Source organism: Mustela putorius, unplaced genomic scaffold (assembly GCF_011764305.1).
Source record: "Mustela putorius furo isolate JIRA1106 unplaced genomic scaffold, ASM1176430v1.1 tig00537227_pilon_pilon_pilon, whole genome shotgun sequence".
Lineage (NCBI taxonomy): Eukaryota > Metazoa > Chordata > Mammalia > Carnivora > Mustelidae > Mustela > Mustela putorius.
Window position 1 is genome coordinate 13,061,138 of NW_025422368.1, and position 25,268 is coordinate 13,086,405.

A 25,268-nucleotide genomic window follows, 5' to 3' on the forward strand; every position below is an offset into this window, starting at 1 on the left:
CCTTATTTATCCATTCTCTTGTTGGGTGTTTGGGTTGTTTCCAGTTTGGAAGCACCGTGAATAAAGTTGGTATGGATATTCTTGAGTACATCTTTTGGCGGAGCTTTGCACTCATTTCTTTTGCATATATACTTTGGTGCGGGAATGCTGGGCCATAGGGCAGGCATAGGGTTAGTTTTCGTAAACACGGCCAGGTAATTTTCCAGAGTGATGGCTCCAGTGTACATTCCCATGAGTGGTATAAAAGAGTTCAACCTGCTTCGTATCCTCATCAGCATTTGGTACTATAAGTCTTTAAACAAGTTTACTATTCTGGAGAAGGATTGGTGATCTATTCCTAAATTTCATTTAAGGAACAGTTCCCTGTTGAATATTGTTTAGCACCTTCTCTTATGTTTATTGGCCATTTGTGTGTGTGTGTGTATGTGTGTGTGTGTGTGTGTGTACAAAGTATCTATCAGTCTGGTACCCACTTTGAAAAATTTTCTGTTTAATCTCCTTCGCAGTGATGTGTGAGGTTCTTTTTATATTCTGGATACAAGTCCTTTGTCAGCTTTGTGTATCACAGGTTTTTTTCCTCCCTAGTCTGTGACTTGTCTTTCTACTCTTTTAATCATTTCTTTTGATGATGAAAGTTATTTAAGGAATTCAAATTTATCACTTTTTTGTGGTAGTGCTTTCTGCATCCTATTTAATAAATCTTTGCCCATTATAAGAATGGATTAGTTTTTTGATTGTGGCTCTGTGGATGTTTTGTAAATTGCATTTAGGAACAAGCAGTCTGAGTGGCTAATTCTCAAAAGCCTATTCAAGGAGTCAAATCCTACATTTAGTTGTGGAGAAAGAGTTTTTTTTTTCTTTTCTTCACTTCTCTCTTTTTTCTTTTCCTTCCTTCCTCCCTCCCTCTCTCTCTCTCTTCTTTCTTTCTTTCTGTCAACATTGTGGATCGTTCTTGCTCCTTTCCAAAAGGGGTACAATGATTGTATTTATTGCAGATTCTACTCATTTTCAGTGTATTAAAGTCACATCAGTTCTTAAAGTAGACAGATATAGTCTTTAACTTGATATTCAGAGTTGAATGAACTTTTCTGTACCCTGATATGAACCCTAATAAAAACACTTCAGGATATATGTAAGAGAAGAGGGAAGGAAAATAAACCCATAATTAGACGACAGAAGGGCTGCTGAGAAGCCTTTGAAAACTAAAGTAATATCTGACCCAAACTTTAAAAAGGAATTTAGAGTTTCCCAGTGAGCCCTTTGTTGGAAAGATAGTTTAAGGGATAATCCTAATTCTTTCTAACCTATCATGTGGGCCAATGGAATAGTAAGTTCATAGACTAGAAGCCAGTCTAGGGGCTCAGAGCATATAAAAAGCAGATATGGCACCGACTGTCTCTTACCCCTGAAAGCAGAAACATCTCAGGACCAGTTAGAACTTGGATTGGATGTGCCAGAAATGAGTACAATGACAATGACTCTTTCTGGACCTTGGCTTCACAGCTGCTGAATCACTTACCCTAGGTTCTCTATCAAACAACAAAACTAAGGGGTCAAGTTAGGTCAACTTCCCATCCATGCTGCCTGTCTTCCACTTGCCTTTCCAGATCCACTCTCTACCCTTCTCCCCACTGTGCTTTGCACAGGTTCTCTCTTGTTCTCCGGCGTCAGCTTGGGTTTGGCCAATAAGGAACACCATCAGGCGATCAAGAGGGAGAAAGAAGGTAAGGTGAAGAGAATTAATCCCTTCTTTTAAGGTTGCAGCAAGTTGGCCAGATCCCAGGCCCTAAGGCCATAGTCCCTTTCAGCTGGTTCTTTCCATACAGCATTTCTTCCAGGTTCTGGTAACTGCTCCTTCCCTTAATCCTTCAGGCTTGGTGCACTTCCAGCCCCCAACCCTTACTTGTGCGAGGGCACGGCACTATCTGTGTGATTTCTCTATATACCATCTTTATGAGTCCCTGCACAGAGTCCCATTAATTTTTTAAAGATTTTTATTTATTTATTTGACAGGGAGAGATCACAAGTAGGCAGAGAGGCAGGCAGAGAAAGAGGAAGGGAAGCAGTCTCCCTGCTGAGCAGAAAGCCCGACATGGGGCTTGATCCCAGGACCCTGGGATCATGACCTGAGCCAAAGGCAGAGGCTTTAACCCACTGAACCACCAAGGTGCCCCCAGAGTCCCATTATTAAACTCTATTCCAATGACCAACTTATAGAGGAAAAAAATTAAAATTGTGTGAGAGGATATGGGCATGGAGGTTACACTTTGACTAATGTTTTATCTGAGAAATCCTAATGCACACTCTAGAAGTTCTACCCAGTAAGCAGGTCCCATTCTATTAAATGCTCCTTCTAGCCCCAAAATAAGTCCTAATACTCTCTTATGTTTCTTTCTTTTTCTTTTCACCTGGCTCCATCTTCAAATCTCAGCTTGAATATTAATTCCAAAGGTACTTTGCGAGGGCTATATACAACTCATTCTTATCAAGGAGTAATTTAGAGAACAGAGGTTAAAAGTTGAAATACGTGCATAAAGAATGAATCTTGGAACACTGAAAAAAAATAAAATTACAAAAAAGGTAAAAATAAAAACAGAAAAATAAAATTCAAATAAAAAAGTTGAAATAACATATTTGTGCCTTTGTTTATATATACTCCTTCCGTATCATATGAAATTTGTTCAGTTTTATTTACCATTGTAAAACTACCAGCTTCCATGGTGTTTGGTACCTTTGTGAGTGCTCGATAAGCATTTGTTGAGTAAATTAATGATTCATAAGCAACTGAATAATAGCATTCAACTGTACTGAATCTTTGCAAACAAATCAATCAAGTATTAATAAAAAACCATTTAACTTTGGGTTCAGAGAAAAATAACGGTAAAGGAAACAGAAAAGAAAAGCACTAACTGAAGGGAATCACCTCAAGTATCAAATCTCTTATTTTTTTCTATTCCAGACTTCATCTTTTTTGTACACAATTTCTGAAAAACTGCTATCATACATAGATACAATTTTCCTCTATCCTTGCATTTAAAGTGTTGTGCAAACATCCCCTAGAATGTTAAACAGTCTGAGTAGTTGTGGTTTTTAACAACTTCATCTAATTACATAGAGGTGTCAGACTGTGATTGCTCTTCACCCTGGTGTCTGACATTTAGGTTGTTTTCTATATTTTACTGTTATGATTCTAACCTAAATGAATGGCTTCATGACACTCCAGTACAAGAAAGGTCACATTTCTTTGTTTTTCTAAATCAAATGGTATTTGGCTAGGGCTCCCACCTGTGAAGGTTAATGAGAAATCCAATCTCAGTCATTTTTGAAACAGCTTCTGTGTCTTTCATTGGTTTTACCAGAGACGTGGGGCTAATGTGGCTCAAGAAAATTGGCAAAGGGCTCGTCATCCTCAGATCCCTTTGGTCCCTTTGTTTTTCATGACACTCCAAATGTGGAGAGCTGGTCCTCCCTATCTTGTAGTTTGGTTGGCTCCAAACGGCAGCAGTGATATCTGTTCTCAGAAGCCCCGCCCATTAGTGGCAGCTGATATGCAACATCCCCTTTCCTTCTGCTTCTTCCAAGATCTCAGGTCCTCCTGGAACACTGTGCTCAATCATATCCACGGTTTCCCACACAAAAACCCGCAATCCCAAACACGATCTTGTTGTTGTCTTCTGCCATTTACTCACTCTTCTGCTTCTTCTGCCTTCCATTCCTGTCCTCTCAGACAATTATAATTTCTTTCCGCTGTAAGTCAGACCTCTCAAACCAAGGCTTCAGTGAGACCTTTCTGTAGGGCAGCTTCTGAAATAAAAAACAAAAAACAAATAAACAAACCAAAAAGAACTTATTAAGCTACTTGGAACTCCACCCCAAGAAGAGCCTAGAACTTGCAATACAAAGGCATGGATGTCCTTTGTGTGGAGGAGGGAAGAGAAAAATATGTTACTCTTTTAAGGCCTCTGAGAATTTGGCTCACATTTGTACCTCAGTAGATTTTCTAGCTGTGTATAAAACGGTACAATACATATTTCAAAGCACATTATTTTTTTCTCAAGAAATAGGATTAGTGGGTCAAATTTTATAAGTCAATCTGTTAAAAACAGCTTACAAAGTTAGAAGTGTTGTAAGAAAGGGAACCAAAAGGACATCAACAACAGACAAGGTGGCTTCCACTACTATAAATTGTGTTGTGAGATAATTTAGGAAATTCTTCCATTAAAGACAAAGAGAAAGCAGGAGGTTCACATGGTTAAGGCAAATTAAGGAAGGCCATCTCATCCTCACCTTCTACTGTCACTGATGTTACAAGGATGGTTTCTGCTTAAGGGCCCACAGGACAGCTGACCCCTACTCTGCTGGACTCAGAGGCTCCAAAGGGCAACAGTGATGTTCTCTGTGAAGATGTCTGAGAGCCATCAAGAGAGCAGAGTTAAATCTGACTAGAACCTGAAAGAATTGAGACCTCAGGAAGTGAGTTCCCTGCTCATGGCTGCTTTCCTTGGAAGTGGGTGGGTTGTTGGTTCTGGATAAAAGAAACAAGGAGATGAGAGCCTGTCTGCTGGCCTTATGAGCTTTTAAGAGGAAATACGAATTTGAATTCAGGGCTGGAAAGAAGGTAAAGGGCTCTGGTGAAAATCTCTGGCTTTGGCTCGTACTTCATAGGGTCATACTCTAGGAGTAAAAATAGAGCATAGTAAAGAGCCTGGAAGGGACTGGATTTCCTGGAGATATTTCTTTATTTCTGACCTAAAGGAAGGTGGTCCTAGATTGTGAGACTCCCAGAGAGGTGACAGAAACAACACAGATTTTCTTTAGAAAAAGATAATAGAATTTCTAGATTCCAGTTAATTTTACAAATAATTTTGCAAATACAATGTCTGGCATACAATTAAAAAAATTGGGCACACAAGGGAATAATGCAACATGAACCAACACAGCAGAATTAACAAACAATAGAGACAGACGAGTTAGGGGCTTCAGATCTTGGAGGGATGAAACTATTGGACACAGACTTTTAAAAATATGTTATTTTAATTGAAAACATATATGACCAAGTATTTTATCAGAGATTTGGAAACCATGGGAATCTACTAAATGCAAATTCTCATACTACAAAGGGCAATAATCAAAATTAAGAGCACCTACGTGAGAACAGCATATTAAATATAACTGATATTTATTGAAAGGGAAGATAAGTCAGAAAAATATAACAGTCAAGTAATGAGAAATAAAGAGATTGAAAATATAGAAGAAAAATTAAGAGACATGGATAAGCAAGTGATAAGGTCTGGTATACATGTGATTAGAGATCCTGAAAGGGAGAGGAGAGGAGCAATTAAACAGTAGCAATATTTAAAAAGATAATGTCAGTTTTCTGTAAACTGACAAATCCAAAATTTTTAAAGCAGTTAAACAACACAAAACAAAACAGAACAGGCTGCCTTTAGTGGAGCAATATTCAGATCAATAATTGTCATTGAGTGGAAACAACAGAAAGCAGAAAACACGGAGTGATGTCTACAAATGCTGAAAGAATTCTATATGCAAAACCCCCCAAACCAAAAACCAGTCAGCCAGCCAACCAAATACACACACACACACACACACACACACACACACAAACACACACACACCCTCCAAGAAAGAAGGTGAAATAAAGGCATTTTTAGACAAATTATGAAGCATTTATTTAGCAGTAGATACACACTTCAAAATGTAATACAAAGGGTTCTTCAGGCAGAATAAAAATGATTTTAGATGGAGAATTGGAGTGGTAGAAGGAATATAAAGCAATGAAAATAACAAATATGTGGCTCTCTCATTAAATAGTAGAATAATCAGATGAAAATTAGCAAGGACACTAAATATCTGAATAAGAATATGAGAAAAGCTGACATACATAAAATACTGATCACAAAATGTGAAGATTTCACATTCTTTTAAGGTAAGTATATGTAAAACATTTATGAAAATGTGCTTATGGTTTGAGCTATAAATCACATTTAAAAATACTTCAGGCTTGGGATGCCTGGGTGGCTCAGTTTGTTAAGCGGCTGCCTTCGGCTCAGGTCATGATCCCGGCGTCCTGGGATGGAGTCCCACATCGGGCTCCTTGCTCGTCGGGGAGCCTGCTTCTCCCTCTGCCTCTGCCTGCCACTCTGTCTGCCTGTGCTTGCTCTCACGTCTCTCTCTATGACAAATAAATAAATAAAATCTTTAAAAAAAATAAAATAAAAATACTTCAGGCTTAATATCAAATATTATGTTCTCTGACCATAATGATGTTAAATGAGAAACAGCCGATAAAAGATTATGAAAAAAAATCCCCATTTTTTTGAATTAAAAAATACAATTATGAATAACTCCTGAGTTAAAGAAGATGATAGAATAAGAATTTGACAATATTTTGAATAAAATGAAAAAAATATACTACATATTAAAACTTCTTAAAGAAAAACATATACCCCAAAATGTAAAAAAGAGACTAAAAGCAATGAGGTAAGAATTAAAACAAGAAATTAGGGAAAGACTATCCTACTAAATTCAAAGAGAGCAGAAGAGAGAAAAGAAAAGATAAAAAAAGTAGAAATCTTTAGGGGTGCCTGACTGGCTCAGTTGGAAGAACGCATGACTCTTGATCTCAGGGTCATGTGAGGTTGAGCCCCATATTGTGTGTAAGGATGACTTACATAAATAAAACTTTAAAAAAATAGTAGAAAGTTTTAGAATAGACAACACATAGAACAGAGGAAAAATACAGCTCACAGTTGGCTCTTTGAAGAAACTAATCAAATTTATAACTCTCTGCTACACTGATGAATTAAAGAACAGTGATGGAAAAAATAATAACAGAAATAAAAAATAAAGAGGACATTACTATAGATATTACAGAAATTATCAATACTGTGGTTAGATATTATGAACAACCTTCTACCAATAAATTAGAATACTTTAGTAAAATACATTTCTAAAAAAATACAACTTAGAAAATTGGTGCAAGAAAAAACAGAAGATGAGAAGAGACTTAAAATAATTAAAGATTTGATTCTGGCTAGATAGTTTCAATGGCTAATTTTAACCAGCATTAAAGAAGAAATAACACCAACTTTATGCAAATGGTCGCAGAGAACAGAAAGAACAGAAAGAAGGAACAATCTCCAATTGCTTTGTGAGACTGGCATGTTCTTGATATCAAAACCCCTCACAAGGACATTATAAGAAAGGAAATTAAAGGCCAGTTTTATTCATCAACATAGATGTAAACATTCAATATATAGTCAGATTGAAATGAGATCTACATGAAAAAGTACATCCTGCAAGTTGGGTTTGCTAACAAAAATTCAGGTTCAGTTTAACATGAAAAAAATCAATATGGTTCACAACATTAGAAGGAAATTAGTATATAGAAAGAAAGAAAGAAACAGAAAGAAACAAGAAAGAAAAAGGTTGCAATGAATTACAGCCTGTCTAAGTAGAGCAGTGACCAGCTAGGGGTGACTTTGTCCTCTAGGAGACATTCAGTTGCTGGAGGGGTTCATGGTTGTCACACTCAGGGAGTGCTTCTGCTGTTGAATGGGTAGAGGCCAGACATACTGCTGGCCGTCCTATAGTACATAGGACAGCTCCCATAACAAAGGATTATGTGCCGAAAATGTCAATCATGCTGAATAGACAAAAAAAAAAAAAAAAAAATCTTGTTGTAAACAAGTAAATAGAATGCCTTGAGAAAACCAGAGACACACAAAAAATACCCAGAATTTAATAAAATTTAAGAATGTTTCAAGCAGGAAGGCACCAACAAGTTTTCTATGGGAAAGAAGAGAATATAGACAACATTGTTACCAGATAATTTCATACGTTTAGAAAATGAACTTGGTTATGTGCACTGACCTGCCCTCTACACTCACTCATTAAAAGGTCTGTGGGGTATTAAAAAGATCTTGCTGGTAGAGAATTGTCATATTGATTGAGTAAAATAGTCTTTGGGGAAATTTCTCAGATGTTTGATACAAATGGCTGTTCCCAGGGCATGGGAAACATCTTGCAACATTTCCTTCAAGAGGAAGTCAGACCTTAATTATGCCAGTGATCCACTCAAAGATACATAATCCATGCTCTTCACTGTATGGTGCTCAGAAAAGTAATTCTTAACATTAGTTTTGCACGGCATTAGAATTACCGGCTTTTAACAAATAAAAATACAAGATGTCCAGGTAAAGCCTTCACTGTTTATCTGAAATTCAATGAACTGGCCATTCTGAATTTTATCTGGTTAATCTAATATGCATTTTAATTACTTTTAATTTGCTTTTAACACAAAGAATATCTTTTGTGTATTAAACTTTTCCAGCCTCTTTACAATGTCTTTCTTTAAAGAAAAGCCTTAAGGCGCTGTCTTTCTACCCCTCTATCTCTCTGCCTTCCCTACCTTTGATTAACATAGAATCAAAGTTCTTGATCCTCTAATTTTCTTTATTTATCTCTTGGTTTTGTGGGAATGATTTTAATTTAGGACTTATTCCAAATATGAATTCTGACCTTAATATATAGTATTTCCCTGTAAGAAGACTGAAATCAGCTGTGGTACTGGGACAGTGAGGTGTGGTGCAGACTTCATAAAACACAAAACAACAATACCTGCTATCAAAGAAAATCTCTGGACCACTTTGTTTCAGAATCACTTGTGACATTTAGATGGGATTCCTGGGCCCGAATCAAAATCTGCATTTTTAACAAACACCCCAGGTGAATCTTAAAACGCATTAAATGTTTAAACATCACGAGGCTAGAATTTTTCGGTTGTGAAGGTGTCCTCAGTACTGGAAAGTGTTAAATTAAAAAGTAATGGTTTCATTAATTTCATTTAATTTTTTATTTTTTTGTTTCATTAATTTTAGACTTCATTTGGAAATATGGTGGTTGTTTCACAAACCATTCTGAATCCATGTCCATGAATTCCCTTTTCTTCTTCAGAGCCCAGATGAACTCCCCTTCATACACCATTTATTTTGTCCATTCACTCATTCTTTCATTCATTCATTCATTCATTCATTCATTCAACAATGACAGGCACAAGCTTCTGTGACTACTTTAAATGGAAATGTTATAAATATAAACCTTATCATTACCCTCCTGAAGGACAGTGTCTTCATATTTTACATTTCTGTCTTTTTCCACATTGTTGGCAGCCAAAAAAATACAGCTTCATTTTACTTATTTGTTTTCCTGTCACCTGTGGCAAATATTTAATTTGTTACTAAATGACATTTATGGTCTTGAACTTGCTTGTTTCTGTGTCCTCCACACACACTGGGGTCCCAGTATGCATTGACGATATGTGTGTATGCTTATCAAAGTGCCCTTAGGAAATGAAATAACATGTGAAACTCATTTTTTATTTTCCAGCAAACTTCATAACATTCTCCTTGGTTCTATCCTTTGGATAGATTTCTAGTTTATCTTATATGTGAGAAATGACCTTATAACCTGTGTGTGACAGTTGTTTGGGTTTTATTAAGTGCCCTGCTAGCTGGCGATATAAGAGCATTACTCATAGATATTTGTTTGCTACCCCAGTAAGCCAAGAAAATTTATTTTTATATATTTAACTACAGTGTCTTTCTTCTCCTGCATGTCATTTAAAAGTAGTTCATGGAATAAGGAGAATACTGCCAAGTCTTGCTTTAGAGGTGAGAAGGAGATAGACTGCCATCCTGGGTCCCAGAGGTGAAATTTTGTAATATCTATATCTTCCAGGACAAAGTGAGCTTGATGAAAATTAAATATAAATTCAAACTAAAAGGAGTTTCTATTTTTTTTTCCTATATGCAGAGGAACATTCAGCTTACCACCCCTACTTTCTTCCCCAAAGTGTCAGTGGGAAAGGTCCTGCAGAATGCTTCTATGATACCATCAGAGAGGCACGCCTACAAGAAAGCAAGCCACTGCCATATAGGGGGAAGGGTTTTTGTTGCTGTTTTTGAAACAATGACATCTTAGTGGCCATGTCAAAGTTCTGTCTAATTTCTGTCATCCATATGTAGGCTTTATGTCCAGGAAATTCATTAGGGCTTAAAAAGCAAATTCTTAATCATACACTCTTTTCATATATTGTACTGAGACTCAAATTCGGTATTTTACTGATGATCTCACACTACCCAACAGGGACAATTTTAATGAAACTGTATTATTTCGATGAAACTCTGCACACTGATCCCAAAGCAAATATGATCATTATCCATTCTCACAAAAGATTTGTGTGTTACATTCCATTTTTCTGGCAGTTAGATATGGCATTGGGTTATGCAAATGTGTGGGTGTGTAATGCATGATCTTACGTGTCAGAATGTGGCTGTGTAGGAGCAGAAGTTCAGCTAGTTCTCGCTCTAAGTCTCATCCAGGACCTCTTCACATACCCATTTGGATCCAAACATGCTAGTGGAGACTTGCTCTTTTTTTTTGTTGTTTATTTGTTCTTGTTCACAAAGATACCTGGATACAATAAGGTACGGGAAACAGTCAATGAAGCTGGTTAGATGGCTGCCTAAGAGGCACTGTACTTAGAAACTGACAGTGAAATTTAGGCTTCAGATCGCTCTGTAAACTGGGACAAAGGACTCAAGTTCTCTGACCCTTGGTTTTATGACCTTAAAGTAGGTGTAATCGTATCCTAGGTGTGTTATGGTATTTGAATTAAAGGCAAAGTGTTTGTAATAACCAAAGATTGGCAACATCACAAATGATATTCATAGGGGTCTGAGCACATAATGGGGTGCCCTTAGCCATAACTAAAGCGAGACTTCAAAGTGAATACAAATTGAAATAAATGAACCTACTTCTAAACCAGACTAGAGACATATCCACACCCAGAGAAATCCCCCATTGATTTCAAATGACTTTAGAATTCTGCTTACATTTTCTGGCATATATTCTAAGAACAATAAAACCTATGAAAAATATTAAACATCAGTCAGTTTTATTATTAGTATTAATAATATTGGTATTGTTATTTTGAAACTATCCTTGTTGATGTAGGATAGAGTAAGAACAAAATATTAAGGTCAACAGGAAACAAAATTTGAAATGTAAGTGAAAAGAGGTATAAATATAAAATCAAAGAAATGAAGTAAAAACTCTGAAGTGTTAAACTTGAATGGGAAATATCGGTATGAACTTGTGATGTTAATATATGTATATTTTCTAGCTCTGTCCACTGAGAAAGCCTAGAATCATAATGCAGGAGCGATGAAACTCTTGATGTCTTAACAGTGGTTTCTAAACACCTTTTGTACTAAAAATTCTTGGAAAATAGCTGTTTCCAGGTTTAGGATATTTTGTGCCAGAAGGTAAGAAAGTAAGCAAAGAAGTCATATCAAAGGATATGGGAACCAATTTGAAAGGAGTCCAGCTGATCAAATTTGATCATCATGAATAATGCAATTAACTGAAAGTTATTGAATATATAAGATTTTATATCTATATCGATACTAGCAACAATAAAACAGAAGACTAAACCCTCATTTGTACTCATTGGCATGTACGATTAAATTCATTCCTTACTTTGTAAGTTGGTAATTAAAAGGAAAGTATTAAGCATTTATCTTACCTTTTGGCTAAGACCATAGTTCAGGATAAACAAATAGCTTCAGGTGAAATTCTCTCAAGAAGTTTCCAGAGCAATACCAACTAAAATGCAGAAGGAATGATGGAATTTTTTTAAAAAATCATTCTTTAAACCTCTAATAAAATATTTGGTTCAAACAAGCATTATTACTTGATGCTAAACCATGAGACAAAAGATTTTGTATGATGCCAAAGCATCACACTATTGGCTCGCTAATCCCAAAGGGAGAAACTTACCTTGGTAACAGAGAGATCCAAGTGCCACCACCTTCTCCCAGTGATCAAACTTACAGCCTGCTGAGGAAAAGCCAACATCATGGCCCTTCCCTTGTGTGTAGTATGAAGTACACAGCATCCCTCAGAAAATAGTCTTGCCAAACATAGTTAACTCTAATTCACACCTTATTTACAGAAGATATAGGGGCCAGAGGAATGAGTAAATGATACCCCAGGAAATAGTTGAACAGACAACTGGCCTGATGTCAACTTTGTGATGGCTAAACGGTGTGGGATCAGAGTCTCAGTGACTGGAGTATACTATGAACACAGTCTCACATGTCCTGGGCATAAGGCCTGGGACACACTGCATGTTTACAGAAAATGCGTGGTCAGAGAACCTCAAATACTCCAAAATGGGCGAACAATAAGCTTTTCTTTTCTTAAAAATCAGCATATACTGAAACCTATAGCTATGTCTTTCTTTCTTTCTTTTTTTCTTTTCTTTTCTTTTTTTGAATGGTGCTATTTTGGTTAACATAATGACAGTTCAAGAATGATTATAGAAGAGCAATTATTTTGTCAAAACATGTTTAAACATAGAAAATATCTGTTGAACTTCTATGTTGGTAAGACATTAAAATATAAAACTTTAAAAAATATTTTATATATTTATTTGACAGACAGATCACAAGTAGGCAGAGAGGCAGGCAGAGAGAGAGGAAGGGAAGCAGGCTCCCTGCTGAGCAGAGAACCTGATTCAGGGATTGATCCCAGGACCCGGGATCATGACCTGAGCTGAAGGCAGAAGCTTTAATCCACTGAGCCACCCAGGTGCCCCAAAAATGTAAAACATTTTTTATGTTTTATGCTTATAATTCTGTGAATGTTGAGTTTTGTTGTCATTATTACAATAGAAGGGGTTTAGTAAAGTTAGACTTTGTCTCCAGATGCATTCTTAAAAATTCACTTTCTTTTCTAACAATATAAGTATAATGAAAGAATATATAAGTTTTATATTTTTGTATCATAAAATTTACACACGTGCATTATTATTCCCACAATATTTTAGGTTCCACAGCTTCATGCCTTTTCATGTGGGAATGTTTCCACTAACCCTTTAAAAATTTAAAATTCGATCTTCTGAGTTGTCTGAGTATCAGTAACCTTTCCTTTGTGTGTCTGTGTATGTAAGGCTTATTTTGTTAATTTAAAAATTTGTTCATGAGGGCAGCAAACTCTCTGAGCACCAAAAATGGAAGTTATAAATAAATTTCTAAGGATGGATGTCTGAACAATCAATGATAGTTTTAAATGAAGCCTAACTAATAGGAACCATTATGATTTCAAATGAGTTGAATATAAAAGGAGACAGAACAATAAATGAGATCCTTATTAATAAACATATAATGATAAGGCTACTATTGCAACACAAAGTCAGCTTCATTCAGATCAAGCTTGCAGCTAATTTATATTTCATGCCTTTTATTAACTGATATCTAATGAGAATTACTCACATTTTTCACAGTCTCACATCAAACTCTCCTAATAAAACTCTGCTCTGTTTTGCATGTGAGTTGCATCATTTCATAAAATTTTCAGCAGTCTTTGACTTGCTAAATAAAGTTGTCACTCAAACCTCATTTCCCGCCTGAGCACAGGGAAGCTGAATGGACACTGCATTAATCCTGCATATTGTCTCCGCTTGATGAGGTCTCCAAAAGATCTTTGTCCTGTCACCTTTAATGGACTCTGTCTAATGGACTCATTAGTGAATTTCTTATCATTTTTAGGAGAAAGATGCAATCTTACAACGCTGTCCTTCATGCATTTGGAAATTATTATAATTTATTCCTTAAACACTTATTCAAAAATTAAGAATGAGGAAAATCTACTTTATTTGGGTACCGTAATATTGTAACAATGACATGCTGATTACAATGAGGGGTCTAAGAATACTATTTCATGCTGATTACTCATGTTATATTCAAAACTAGTCGTTAAAGCGGACAACACTCTCCAACTCAGAAGCTTAGTATTACACCATAGTCAAAAAATGTGCAGCTGGGAAATGTAGATTTTCTTGGCTTCATTTATCTATAAGAGCAGAAAACTAATAATAATTGACTTCTTGATATCATGCAAATCTCTCTAAGTTCATGCTAGGGGGATTAAATTTTAATATTATTTTGCATTGCATTCCAATAATGAATACTCATGTTTGTTATCTTACACCACACTCTTCCTTCTCTCTTTCCCTCAGCTTCTCGTGTTATTTTGGTTGATAAAATTCATATAGATGGGTGGTTGAGAGGGTGGTGGAGAAGATGGATATTAGACAAATATTTAATTCTGAAAAAATCAGAATGATTTACTACTTTTATGGTGCTTGAGTGTGTTCTTATACCCTCGATTAATTTGTAACAACTTGCCACTCATAGGCCAATCACTTGAGCAAATATGCTAAAGTTTCATTGCCTGGTTTTCTTTGATCTCCAACATTTTAATGCCTCTTGCCTTTATATTTAATAAGAAAAAATGTCTAGTGTTAATAATCTCCATAATTCAAACATATTTTCCCTTTGCTTGAAAACATGATTTGACTTTTTATTGATAATTGCCTGACTCCATTCTCTGATGACTGGAGGAAATGGAGAGTTAGTGGGTAGCAGCTACATAACCCCAGGCTGGGGGGAGGGGTGATGGTGTGGTGGTCATGTGTGTGTGTGTCGGGGGGTTGGTGAGGTGGTAAGAAGAAGGTGTAAAGAACTGGAAGAGATATACCTGAAGTCAAGTTCTGAAGAGAGACCAGCGTTGAGCCCGAGTCATTAGATCAGACAGATTGTCGGTTAGATAAAAGGCAGTCTGAAAGAGGGAAGTAGTTAGTGGCTTGGCTTTCCTAGATCCTGAAACAATTATCTCTAGTGGGCAATTAGATTGTGGTTTGGAGAAATTCCAGACACAAAACGCAAATCTCGCAGTATATATTTTTGTTTGTTTGTTTTAAGATTTTTAGCATACCATTGACAGAACAAACGTTCTAAAAAGGATTTGAGATGACTGTCATTTTTGGAATAGGTCCTTCAACAACTTGCCTTATAATCTCCTCACGTGTTACAGAATTTTTTAACTTCTCAGTGTTCATAAAAGACGGTCCCGCACCCCCCTCCCATTTTCTGAGCTTTGAATGAAGTGTTTTCTCTGTCTGGAATGTCATTCACCTTCTTGTTTTGTCTGATAAGCTCTTATCCTTCCTTCCTGATGCAATGCCAGTGTCACCTCTTGCAGGAAGCTTTCCTTAAGAAAATCCTACACAACTCCATGCCCAGAGTTACTCATTCTGGTATGGTAAGTTTTCTGTTGAAGTACTTAACTTCTTTTCTTAAGATGTTATCGCTTATTATCATTGAAGAAATCATTGGGGTTAATCAAGGCTCAGTCTCTCATGACGACCAGCATGGTTAATAATTGTATTACATTTCCAACAACCTTGGTTTTTCTACTAATATGAAGGTGGGAGGAGGTACAGAAAATAAAACATGGAGTGATGTTGCTAACTTTAGCTCTGTTAATTGGTATTTTTATTTTAATATTTCTTTTGTTGCACTGGTGCATCTGTGCTGCCTTTCCTAAATTGAGCTAACTCTGCCATAAATTTCAGAACAATTTTTGAAGAGCTGAAATGTTTATTGCACTCAGTGTTTATGCAATGCATAGTGTAGGGAGTGTGAATGCAAAGAAGGAAAGGAACAAACCACCATCTGGTAGGTAAAATGTCTGTGATGAGAAGTTAGTAGAAGCAGCGTCTAAAAATGAGGAGGAATGGAATAGCGTACTTTGGGAGAGTTGAGAAGTAAAACTGTGGGTAAATTAATGATTGTGGTTGCTTTCAAGATAAAAGTAGAAATAAACATTTATATTTGGTGAAAATAAGGAAGTCTAGTAGAGACATCTATGTGCAACTCATATTTCAACTAGATCTCTTTAGTCTTTGTATAGACATTTCTGTTCCTTCCCTAAGATTACTGAAAATTACTGAAGGAAGAAAAAAGATATTCTTATGATCAATTTGGTTTTGACTCTTTGCCTCCACTGAACCCTTGCTTCCTTCTATGCCTTCTGGTTATTTCTTTCTCCCTGTCTTGGTATTATATCAAATATAGGACTTAAACTTTAATTCATTTCATTGGAAAAACAAAACACTTTCGAGAGAGGTAATCTAAAGACTTTACTGAGGGTTGGGAAAGAGCAGATTTACTTTTCATTAATGCAAAGAACTTGAAATGTTAGTCATTCTTGACCTTGAATGTTACTTAAACACTATTACACTCCTAATTATTCCATTTCTCTTTTGTCCCCTGTTCTATTCCGTCTCCTTTCAAATCCACCCTCAAATTCCCTGGTCATTTATAGCAGAAAGTAATTTCACTCTTTCTATTATTGCATCGTCTCCTGTTAACTCGTGCTGTGAGTCTTGTCATTTATACCCAGTGCTAACAAAGATAGTCTCAGACCTATGGGGAATTATGGCCCTGGCATTAAGGAATATTCATTTTTTCCCCAGAGTGAATGAAAAGATAACTAAGTAACTGAACTTCATTCTTTTCTCTTATGATTTTTATTTAAAACAAAATATTTTAATCCATATAAATTAAGAGTGGTGTCAGGCAATAGAGATACAAAAGTGCAAAATTGCAAGGACATATTCCTTGACATTTATGGAACACCCCAAAAAGACAGAATTCACAATGGCTGGCATCCAATAAAAAGTTATCAAGCTTGTACAGAAGCAGAAAAAATATAACAGACAGTGAGGAGAAAAAAATCAATCAAACTGATCCAAAAATGAAAGAGATGACAATCTATTGACAAGATCATTAAAGAGTTCTAACCTCATTTTAAATATTCAGAAAAATAGAGGAAAAGTTGGGCATGAATATGGAATGTGTTCAGCAGAGATGTGGGCGATAGAGAACATACCCATGTCAGAATTTTAAAGGTGAAAACGGTATGTGAAATGAAATACATACCAAGTGTGGTGAATGGCAGATTAGACATTAAAGAAGAAAACATTAGTGAACTTGAGAAATTGCAATAGAAACTATCCAAAATGAAACAGAAAGAGAGAATAGAGAAGAATTAGAATTAATAGAGCATCAATGAACCATGAGCGAACTTCAAGTAGCCACACAGTCATGTATTTGGAGAAATTGAAGGAGGTGCATGAGAGGTGTGGATGAAGAAAACATTTGAAGAAATAATGGCCAAAACTTTCTGAATTTGATGAAAAGTATAAACTGACAGTTGGAGGAAGCTCACCGAACCTGAAGCACAAGAAACATGAAGAAAAAGCCACACTGACACCTCAGAATCAAATTGCTTAAAACCAGTGACAGAAAATCACAGAAGCAGACTTAGGGGGAAAAGAACACTTTATGTAGACAGAAACAAAGGCCAGGATGAGAGCAGATTTTTCATTTGAAAGGAAGCAAGCTAGAAGACAGTGGTGCACTGTCATCAAATTAACGAAAGCAAAATACCCAACTTGTCAAACTACAATCTTTTCCTAATAAAAATACTTTTCATGAATGAAGGTAACACTCCTAAGAGAAATAACACGTAATCAATACAAAACCATGTGCACCAATGCTCATAGAAACATTCTTCATCATCACCCAAAACTGCAAACAACCTAAATGTTCATTAGCCTGGTGAATGGAAAGTGACTTGTAGTCATATATATAATGAAATAACACTTAACAATGAAAAAGCATGAGTCTTTATATTTACTACAAATGATGAACCACAAAAACATTATGCCACACAAAAGTAGGCAGATACAAAAGACTGTATTATAACATTCTGTTTATATGAAATATCTAGAAGGGGCAAACTTATAGACAGAAAACCAATCACTGGTCACCTAGGATTGAAGGTTAGGGCAGGGCTTAAAGGGGAGTAATGGAAGTTTTTGGATGCTCGAAGTGTTTGAATCTGGATTTTATAATAGTTGGGCTATTTTATAAACATACTAAATTATAAATTCATTGAATTGAGTACATATGAGAGATGAATTTTATGTTATGTAAATTATACCTCAATAATGTTGTTTTAAAAAATGAGGGTGAAATAAAAAGACATTTTTAAACATAGAAAAACTATAAGAATTCCTTGACAGCAGATATGCCCTTCAAGAAATGTTAATGGAAGTCCTTTAAGCCCAAGAAAAATATAACCAATCAGAAACATGGATCTACATAAAGGAGATCTTTAAGAGATAGTTTATAGTTTAAAACCAAAATAACAATAACATACTGTAATATTTATAGATGTGTAAGAATAAAATGTATGACAATAACAAAAAATCAGGAGATTAAAATGTAAGCATATTGTTTTAGTGTTTTTACACCAAATGTGAAGTAATATTACATCACCTGTTGTAGGCTTTAATGAGTTAAAAATTTATTATAAATCTTAAAGCAACACTAGAGTTCTAGATAATAAGCCAAAAAAAGAAATAAAACAAAATCATGAAAGTTACTTGATTCAAAAGAAAGGCAAATAAAGAGCAAAAGGAAATGAAGTAAAGATGGGATGAATGAAAAATATCAAGATGACAGATTTAAACTCAGCTATATCAGTAATAAAATTGAGTGTAAATATTCCAATAAAAAGGCAGAGAATGTCAAGTTGAGTAAACCAGAATACCCAACTATGTGATGCTCATAGGAAATACACTTTAGTACAAAGACACAAGTAGGTTGGAGTAAAAGATTGGAAAAAGATATGCCATGCATGCTAACACGAAGGAGAAGAAAGCCAGTGTGGCCATATTACTATCAGACAAAATAGATTTCAAGACAGAGATATTGTAAGAGTTACAATCTCTGAAAAATTATAAAAAGAGCAGTTCGTTCGGGGGGCTTGGGTGGCTCAGGTGATTAAGCAGTCAACTCTTGGTTTCAGATCAGGTCATGGTCTTCAGGTCCTGGAACTGAGCCTCCTGTCAGGTTCTGCTCAATGAAGAGTCTGCTTGAGATTCTTTCTCTCTCTCTCCCTCTACTCCAACCCCACTCTCTCTCAAATAAATAAGTCATTATGAACATGTAACAATCCTAAATATTTGTGCAGCTAATAACAGCTTCAAAATATATGATATGAAAACTTCAAGGAGAAATAGGCAAGTTTACATTTATAGTTGGAGATTTCAATACCCAATATCAATAGCTGATCAAACAAGTAGACAGTAAATCAGTAAGAATATTGAAGATTGAAAAAACCTTGTCAACCAACTTGATCTACTTGACATTTAGAGGACACTAAACTTATCAACAACAGAATAAATATCCTTTTTAAGCACACTTACCATGTTTACAAGGTGGACCAAATTCTGGGCCATAAAACAAGTCTCAAAAAATTTAGAGGATTAGACCATAGAGTAAAAGTCTCTAAAAACAGAGAATTTAATATAAATCAAGAACAGACATATATTGTATAATATACAAATATTTGAAGCCTAACTGCATACTTTTAAGGAACACATAGTCAAAGGAGACCTCAAAAAGGAATGAGAAAGTATTTAGAAGAGAATGCAAGGGGTAGGAACAAGATGGTGGAGGAGTAGGAGACCTAAATAGCATCATGACCCAGGAGTTCAGCTAGATAGTTACCAAACCATTCTGAACAGCCATAAACTCAACAGGAGAGAGAAGAGCAGAGCAGTAATTCTAGGAACAGAAAACCCAACACTTTATGGAGGGTAGGATATTTGGAGAAGTCAATTGGAGGCAACATTTGGGAAGACAGACTGTGGGGGGAGGGGGTGGCTCCCGGCAAGTGGTAGAGCAGCAGAGCACAAAATTGGAACTTTTAAAAGTCTGCTTTGCTGAAGGACATTGCTCCAGAGGCTAAGCAAGGGGTGGAGCTCCTGCTGTGACAGTATGGCATCAGGACTTGCAGGGTCACAGAAAGACCGGGGGTGTCTGAGTGTGACAGAGCTCTCAGGTATCAGAGAGGGAAAACCAGCTGCAGAGACAGAACTGTAAAGTGGGCCCTCAGCTTGGGGTTACCTTAAACTATGATCCAAGGCATAGTCAGACCACTGCTCTTTGAGCAGGGACCCAACAAGCAGCTGTAGCAGGGAGATTCACCTTCCTGCTCCAGGAGGAGTTGCACACAAGCATGTGGAAGGAAGCTGCTCAGTTTGGAGACTCTGAACGGGGCATGTGCCAGAAATAGAACTGCTCCATCACAGGCCAGGTGAGCTCAGAGCACGGCTGGAGACCAGGGAGAAGAGAAGGATTGACTGCTTTTTTCTGAGGGTGCACTGAAGAGTGGGGCCCTGAGCTCTCAGGTCCTCTGGGACTGGAGATTGGGAGGCCACCATTTTCATTCCCATCCTCCAAAGCTATATGGAAAGCATTCAGGGCACAAAATGCTTCTGAGACCAAAACTGCACAGATTCCTTAGCTTGGATCCTGGCAAGGGTGGTGCAATTCTGCCTTGGCTAAAGACATTTGAGACTCACTGCAACAGGCCCCTCCCCCAGAAGATCAGCAAGAACATCCAGCCAAGACCAAGTACACTGATCAATGAGAACTGCAGAACTCCAGAGCTAGGGGAAAGCAACACATAGAATTCATGGCTTTGTCCCAATGATACTTTAGTCTTTCAAAGTTAAAATTTTTAAATTTTTTTTCTTATTCTATTTTTAAATTTTTCCTCTTTCTTATTTTAACATTTTAACTCTTTTATCTTATCAATACCTTTTTGAAAATCTTTTTAAATGTTCATTGTTATATTCATATTTTATCCCTTCATTGTATTTAACCTTATTTTTTGTATAGATATGGGTTTTTTTCTTTACAATTTTGGGATACAGTTTCTTCTAATCAAAATATATCTTAAATCTAGTGCATGGCTTTGTTCTGGTCTCTAGCCTGATCACATTCTTTACTCTCTCTCTTTTTTTTCTTTTCTTTTTTCAACCCACTTCTTATCTTACCAATTCCTTTTTAAGAATTTTTAATCTTCATCTTTATAGTCATATTCTATCCCCTAATTGTGTTTACCCTTACTTTTATATATGTAACTTTTCCTTTCTTTAAAATTTTGGGAGGTAATTTCTTTTAACAGACCAAAGTACACCCAAAATGAAGTGTGTGGCTCTTTCAATTCACCAGCCTAATATATATACATATATTTTTTTCCTTCTCCCCCCCCCCCCATTTTGGGTCTCTTCTGATTTGGTTAGTATACATTTTTCTGGGGTCACTGCTACCCTTTTAGTGTTTTGTTCTCTCATTCATCTATTCTTATTTGGATAAAATGACAAGGTGGAAAACTCACCACAAAAAAAAAAAAAAAAAAAAAAAAAAAAGAACAACAGTACCAATGGCTAGGGGCCTAATCAATGTGGACATTAGTAATATGTCAGAACTAGAGTTCAGAATGATGATTATCAAGGTCTTATCTGGGCTCAAAAAAAGCATGGAATATATTAGAGAATCCCTTTCTGGAGAAATAAAATCCTCTCTGGAGGATTTTAAAAGTTAAAATTTAAAAAGGTTATTAATGAGGTGCAATAAAAAATGAGGCTCTTACTGCTAGGATAAATGAGGCAGAAGAGAGAATTAGTGATATAGAAGACAAAATGATGGAGAATAAAGAAGCTGAGCAAGAAACAAACAACTACTGGACCATGAGGGAAGAATTCGAGAAATAAGTGATACCATAGGATGAAACAATATTAGAATAATTGGGATCCCAGAAGAAGAAGAAGAAAGAGAGAGGGGGGCAGAAGGTGTATTGGAGCAAATTATAATTGAGAATTTCCCTAATATGGCAAAAAGAACAAGCATCAAAATCCAGGAGGCACATAGAACCTCCTCAAAATCAATAAAAATAAGTCCACACCCCATCATCTAATAGTAAAATTTACAAAACTCATTGACAAAGAGAAAATCCTGAAAGCAGCTCAGGACAAGATGTCTGTAACATACAATAGCAGAAATATTATATTGGAAACATATCCATAAAGACCTGGAAGGCCAGAAAGGACTTTTATGATATATTCAGAGCACTAAATGAGAAAAATATGCAGCCAAGAATATTATATCCTGCTAGGCTGTCATTGAAAATAGGAGAGATAAAAAGCTTCCAGGACAAAGAAAAACTAAAAGAATTTGCAAACACCAAACCAGCCCTACAGGAAATATCTAAAGGTATCCTCTGAACAAAGACAGCCTAAAAGTAACAGACCAGAAAGGAACAGGGACAACATACAGTAACAGTCACCTTACAGGCCAAACAATGGCACTAAATTCATACCCTCCCCCGCCCTTTTTTTTTTTTTTACTAAATTCATATCTTTCAATAGTTACCCTGAATGTAAATGGGCTAAATGTCCCAATAAAAAGACACAGGGTATCAGAATGGATAAAAAGAAAGACCCGTTCAATATGCTGTCTACAAGAAACTCATTTTAGAACCAAAGACACCTCCAGATTTAAAGTGAGGGGTTGGAAAACAATTTACCATGCTAATGGACATCAAAAGGAAGCTGGGGTGGCAATCCTTGTAAAAGATAAATTAGATTTTACACCAAAGACTATAATAAGAGATGAGGAAGGACACTATATCATACTTAAGGGGTCTGTCCAACAAGAAGATCTAACAATTTTAAATATCTATGCCCCTAACATGTGAGCAGCAAATTATATAAACAATTAATAACAAAATCAAAGGACTACATCAATAATAATACAATAATAGTAAGGGATTTTAACACCCCCCTCAGTGAAATGGACAAATAATCTAAGAAAAAGATCAACAAGTAACAAAGGCTTTACATGACACAGTGGACCAGATGGACATTGCAGATGTATTTAGAACATTCCATCCCAAAACCACAGAATAGACATTCTTCTCTACTGCACATTGAACATTCTCCAGAATAGATCACTTCCTGGGTCACAAATAAAGTCTCAATTGGTACCAAAAATTGGGATCATTCCCTGCACATTTTCAGACCACAATGCTCTAAAGCTAGAGCTCAGTCACAAGAGGAAATTTGGAAAGACTCAAATACATGGAGGCTACAGACCATCCTCCTGAAGAATGAATGGGTCAACAAAGAAATTAAAGAAGAATTTTAAAAAATCATGGAAACAAATGAAAATTTTTGAAAACACAACTGTTCAAAATCTGCAAAGGCAGTCCTGAGAGGAAAGTACATAGCAATATAATAAGCCTTTCTCAAGAAACAAGAAAGGTCTCAAGTTCACAAGCCAACCCTACACCTGAAGGAGCTGGAGAAGGAACAGAAAAGAAAGCCTAAACCTAGAAGGAGAAGGGAAATCATAAAGATCAGAGCAGAAATCAATGAAATAGAAACCAAAAGAACAGTAGAAAAAATCAATAAAACTAGGAGCTGGTTCATTGAAAGAATTAAGATTGATAAACCCCTGGCCAGACTTATCAAAAAGAAAAAAGAAAGGAACCAAATTAATAAAATCATGAATGAAAGAACAGAGATCACAACCAACACCAAAGAAATGCAAACAATTATAAGAACATACTATGAGCAACTCTACACCAGCAAATTTGGACAATCTAGAAGAAATGGATGCATTCCTAAAAACATATAAACTACCACAACTGAACCAGGAGGAAATAGAAAACCTGAACAGACCCATAACCAGTAAGGAGAATGATACGGTCATCAAAAATTTCCCAAAAACAAGAGCCCAGGGCCAGACGGCTTCCCAGGGGAATAAAAAACATTTAAAGAATTAATACCCATTTTCCAAAACCTGTTCCAAGAAATAGAAATGGAAGGAAAACTTCCAAATTCATTTTATGAGGCCAGCATTACCTTGATCCCAAAACCAGACAAAGACCCCATCAAAAAGGAGAATTACAGACCAATATCCTTGAACACAGAAGCGAAAATCCTCACCAAAATACTAGCCAAGAGGATCCAACAGTACATTAAAAGGATTATTCACCATGACCAAGTGGTATTTATTCCTGGGCTGCAAGGTTGGTTCAACATCTGCAAATTAATCAATGTGATAAACACATTAATCAAAGAAAGAACAAGAACCATATGATACTCTCAATAGATGCTGAAAAAGAATTTGACAAAGTACAGCATCCATTTTTGATCAAAACTCCTCAAAGTGTAAGGATAGAGGGTACCTACCTCAATATCATAAAAGCCATCTATGAAAAACCCACAGCAAATATCATTCTCAATGGGGAAAAACTGAGAACTTTTTCCCTAAGGTCAGGAACACGGCAGGGATGCCCACTATCACCACCACTATTCAACATAGTCCTAGAGGTCCTGGCCTCAGCAATCAGACAACAAAAAGAAATAAAATGCCTCCAAATTGACAAAGAAGAAGTCAAACTCTCACTCTTTATAGATGATGTGATACTTTATGTGGAAAACCCCAAAGAATCTACTCCAAAACTGCTACAACTCATACAGGAATTCAGTGAAGTGTCAGGATATAAAATCAATGCATAGAAATCAGTTGCATTTCTATACACCAACAGCAAGACAGAAGAAAGAGAAATTATGGAGTTGATCCCATTTACAATTGCACCCAAAACCATAAGATACTAGGAATAAACCTAACCAAAAAGGCAAAGAATCTGTACTCGGAAAACTATAAAGTACTCATGAAGGAAATTGAGGAAGACACACAGAAATGGAAAAATGCTCCATGCTCATGGATTGGAAGAACAAATATTGTGAAAACATCTATGCCACCTAAAGCAATCTACACATTTAATGCAATCCCTATCAAAATACCATCATGGAAATAGAACAAATAATCCTAAAATTTATATGGAACCAGAAACAACCCCAAATAACCAGAGGAATGTTGAAAAGAAAACCAAAGTTAGTGGCATCACAATTCCAGACTTCAAGCTCTATTACAAAGCTGTAATCATCAAGACAATAGGGTACTGGCACAAAAACAGACATATAGATCAATGGTACAGAATAGTGAGCCCAGAAATGGACCCTTAACTCTATGGTCAACTAATCGACAAAGTAGGAAAGAATGTCCAATGGAAAAAGGTCTCTTCAACAAATGGTGTTGGGAAAATTGGACAGCCACATGAAGAAGAATGAAACTGGACCATTTCCTTACACCACACACAAAAATAGACTCAAAATGGGTGAAATAACTCAATGGGAGACAGGAGTCAATCAAAATCCTTGAAAAGAACACGGGCAGCAACCTCTGTGACCTCAGCCACACCAACTTCTTCCTAGGAATATCATCAAAAGCAGGGGAAGCAAGGGCAAAAATGAACTATTGGGACTTCATCAAGATCAAAATCTTTTGCACAGTGAAGGAAACAGTTAACAAAACCAAAAGACAAGACCAGAGAAAGACAACTGACAG